Source organism: Toxotes jaculatrix, chromosome 11 (genome assembly GCF_017976425.1).
Source record: "Toxotes jaculatrix isolate fToxJac2 chromosome 11, fToxJac2.pri, whole genome shotgun sequence".
Classification (NCBI taxonomy): domain Eukaryota; kingdom Metazoa; phylum Chordata; class Actinopteri; family Toxotidae; genus Toxotes; species Toxotes jaculatrix.
The window spans coordinates 11,700,970-11,705,840 of record NC_054404.1 but is presented as its reverse complement, the minus strand read 5'-3'; positions in this window follow the sequence as shown (position 1 = coordinate 11,705,840).

Sequence of the window (4,871 nt, the reverse complement as noted above, 5' to 3'; positions counted from 1 at the left end):
AGACAAAGAAATACATATCTAAGTTGATGAGAAAAAAAAGTAGAAGGTAAAGGCTAACAGGCCATGCATGAAAAAAGTGGAAGTGTTTTTGGGGAGTACTTGAGTCCAAGTTAAAGAGGTGATTTAAGATGTACTCTCAGAGTTGGAAGGAGCAGCTTCTCTGCACTGTTTCAAATGGTGCCAATGATCAATTAAAGTCCCTGTTGTCCAGCCATACAGGTGTTTTCACTTACACTGCCTGATTAGAACTGTTCTCTGGACAGTGCAGACATGCACAGACTGCGCTTGATTGGCATCTTTCTCAATGCTCTGTTAGTTCTGTTGCAACTTTTAGGGCGGGATGACTTTCACCTTCATCACAGTTAGTGAATAACAAACAGCAAATATAGTTTGGTAACACCACATCATTGCCAAATCATTTTATATTTATTAATAAAGCCATTAGTTGTGTTTTTTTTTAACCATTTATAGGATTTATGGCTAGAAAGTGTTACTGAGTGACTCAGTGATGGAGGGCGAGTTGACTCACTGGGCTCTGATAGACCCAAAGTCAAGGTGTAGCAGGAAACTGTTCAAGAGAGATAATCCTAAAAGGAAGGTCATTGCTAGAGGGGGGCTTCCTCACACACATGCTACCCTCCTAAAGGAGAGGGTTTTTACCTGCACATACTGGCCATTATGAGATCCATTCCTAACAGGACCTCAGTGAAAATGATGGGGGATAAAATCCACAGTCCTTGTTCTGTGTAAAAATGTGTTCTAAAGTTTATCTGAAGCGAATGTGAGGCTTCAGCAGTCTGAGTTAGACAAATCAAGTGGATGTCTTCCAAAATTAAAGCCTGTTTAGTGTGAAATTCCCTGCCTCACTCCTCAACAGTGTCAGAAAAACAATCCAACACAGTTTTGCAGCTAAATCTTGAGATTCTCACTTACACCCATTGCTCCCAGTCCACTTCCATCTCTCCCACCCTGTCAGCTCACATCTGCCCTGGATTTTCAAGCCTTTTCATATTTTCCACTTCCTTGCCATCCCTCCCTGTTCAACTTGGGAGAAATCAAGAGCGAGCGAGTTACATGGTGTGTGTGTGTATTGTATGTAGCGTGTGTGGGCGTGAACACATGCATGTGTGACAGCGATGAAGACAGGCAGGTGAGGGGAGGCCAAGGGTGGGCGCGGGCTCTTGACGTGCCAGTCAGTAATACTTTTCCTCAGGTTGAGGTGTGCACACTGGGAGGGTGTGTTACTGCTGGAAAGCTCTGTAATGAACAGAAGGCTGGCTCTCTGCCTGATCAAATTCCACCACAGCCTCATATCTATCTTGCCTTCCAAAAATATTCAGCATACCAGTGGGTTTTATTGACTTGTCAGAGCAGACAGCGCAGTGCAAGCTCTGCCTTGTAAGGTGTGCAGTTAACAGGTTTCCAAAGCAGGAATGTCTGCTGACGACTTTTTTTTTTTTTAAATTTGTAATACTTTTTGTGTTTTCAGCTGAAATTGATGAGAGGTAACTCAAACTACAACATGTGCTGGTACAGTGGTAATTCAAAACTTACCCAAACAAGACTTAATCATGTTGGCACATGTTCCTTTCAAATAAATTAGACAATAGGTCAAAAATGAGTTTTTCTCATGTATTACCATTACATTTGAGTCACAGAGCTAGGCATCTGTTTTTCTGAAAAATAAATAGCTGCAGGCCTTTGAAAAACCCTGAATGCCGTTTTAAAAATACTTACGGCAGCTCAGAAGATATTTCCAGAATCCACAAAGATTTCAGACTAACTGGATGAAAAACAAATTTCCTTCTGCTGCACCACAAAAAGATTTTTAACCTGTTTCCCAAGCTGCGTCCCTGTTTCCCAATCCAAACAAAAACAGCCAGACACGGCATTTATTTAAAGGGGAACTCCATCAATTTCACACAAAAAGTTGTATAAAACCTTTTGTGGCTCCAGAGGGAGCTGTGTGAAGTCTCATCAATTTGGAGATGAAGTTTACCAGACCTCAAGAGCCCTCTCCTCATCACCGTTTGAGGCTACATTAGCTACTACAAGCATAACACACCGCAAATGCCAAATCTCTTATTGAAGTGTCTTCGGTCGAACAGCATTGTAGGTAATGTAGGTGTCCTTTTTAAAAAAAACTGACAACTGTGAGTAAGACAATGCAATACAAGTGTGATGCTAAATCCATGAGGTAACCTTTTTATTTGACATGAACCAAAATGGATAATTAATTGTATTTGTCTATACTGATTATACTTTGCACTGTTTTATATTTCCTCAAACAATGCCTTCATATTTTTCTTGTGTTGCACAAAAAGAGCAAGGATATATGTCATTTCCACTACCTGGGTGAGAAATATAGCAACAAATCTTTTGCATTGTGCAGTGGTAGGATTATTGTTTCATTCAGATGGTTTGAAGAGTCTTTGAGGAATTTGAAAATACCTTCAGAACAGCTGTAAATGTTAAACAACCTTCTGGGTTTCTCAACATCACTGGGTATTTATTTTTCAGAGAAACAGATGCTTAGGTCTGTGACTCGAATGTAATGGTAATACATGAGAGGCACAAAATGGGGCTAAAGTGAGCATGCAAAAAATCCTTCCCAAAGAGGCTGTTCGTAGTAGTATTTCCCACACTTGTGCAGGATGTGTGCTAACACTGACTGGAAAGCATTGGTTTGACTTTCAGTGGTGAGACTGAGTCAGGCAAAAGGAGCTATGGTAAAGGGCCAATGCTGACAGATGCTACTCCCCTATCTGTCTCATAATGAGTTTAGCCTCTCCCCCCTCTTTCTCTGTCTTTCTACTCTTTCCTCTCACCCCCTGCCCTGCAAATACAGTTAACTGCATGACCATCCGCGATGAATGGCTGTTAACAGCTGCCTCTTTTTTGATGGTTGCCTGTGAGAGCATGTAATTGCATTTGGCCCTGGGTGTACATGCACTCATTAAACCAGTGTCAGTGCCCATTACATTCCACAGCAGTGCAACTCAGGTAGAGAATGCAAATCCCAGGCCCGAACCAAGCATGCTCTGTGGATGTCTGAGCACTGAGGAACAAGAGTACTGAAGGCCTCAGCTCAATACAAGACCCACAAGACCACAAGTTGAACTGACTGTTTTAAGGGTAAATTTATTTTGTGTCCAAGTGAACAAGTCAGTCTTTCTGGTGAACACTGGTGAACAGAATTTCTGTCGTTTCACTGTGGAAATGTATGGATTCACACACATACATATTAAAAAAAAAAACCTAAATGTTACCAAATCTAAAATAGATACTAGCAAAACACTGCCAAAAAGTTCAGTATTAGTAGTAAGAGGATGCATCTTGCTGGAATAATTTAGCTGGTCCCAGTTGTTAAGGCTCAGAGAGGATAAGATCTGCTATGCTGGGACCCGATCCACGCTGGGATCAGATGCAGAATTCCAAAAATGCCCATCTTCATGCCAAGATTCAGTGTTGGACCCCTTCTATTTTGTTGAACCATCTTATCTCTTTGCATATTGTTCTGATATCTCTCCCTAAAAACATTGTGAAGACAAAACATTTTTCAATGAAATTTATCTGAGCACTCTGACCTACCTTGGCTGATGGGAGGTCTTGTTGAACCGGTGTTATGGAACTGGGTTTGTAGTTGGTGAAAAATAAACAACAGATTCCTCAAATCCACAAAAACAGGCCTAATGCTCTCAGTGGCTTTCAGGTCCTATATCCATCAGTTATTGTTATATGTTATGTCATGCTGTGTCCATTATTATGGTTCGGGCCTCTCTGCTGTGTGAGACAAACCATCAGTCATGTAACACCCAGGAAGGTGCACTGTCTGCCTGAATTCCACAATAACACTGCAGAGACTAAGAAGACATGACATCTCATACAAGAGACCCAGTGACGGACTCTCACTCCTCATGTCAGCACATTCACGACTTAGGAGACAGGGGATAAAAGCTGAAAGTAATACAAGCAAAAAGATGAGCGATGGCATTATTTGTTTGCCCCCCACACGTCAAACGTTGCAGATGTGCGCCATATTGCAGGTGCAGTCTGACACCTAGAGGACAAACTGCGCACGCACACGTGCGTCACACTATCCATCACCACACCCAGAAAAACCCGAGCAATGAATCATGGATGAGAAACACAAGATGTGCCTCTCATTACAGCGGAGAGTTGCTCGTAATCTGTTCCCTGCTCACTCGGGAAATTTAATTCTTATATTATCAACCACAACTGGAGGAACAGTTAAGGGTGCAATGCTGTAATGGTCCAACAGATGGCAAAGTCTGTCCAGTTTACGTGTGACACAGGCCTTACCCTTGAACTAGGCCTCTCTCTGGACAGTGTTTACCACATTGTCATGTTCAAACACCACATGGAGCAGTAAATGACTGCACCGTAAGACCACATTTCCACGCATAAAGAGCTGACACATCCAACCAAGTCACATAACATAACCTTTAAACAAAGTAAATAAGAAATAAAGCATTTCAAAAATATTTTAGTAGCATTAATTCAGCCCTTTATTCAGTCATACTGCAAAACCTCCTTAATACGGTCTTAAAATGCTGCCATATGAACTATTTTGTATAATCGGGTCATTAGGGCTTCTGCATGTAGTATAATGGACCGGTTTGGCAGGCTGTACACTCCCTATAGTTAGATCTGGTCTAAATCGGACACTAGCAACTGTGCGCTTAACTATTTTCTGGTGACTTGAGTAATGAGCTATGAAGAGAAGACAAAGGGAGTATATATGTGTGAGAGAGCCAGAGAGAGACTGCGAGAGAGAGAGAGTTCCCTCCATCCTTCCTGGTGGGAGGTTTGAGATGCGCTGCGCAGACCCGTTCGCTACCGACGCATCT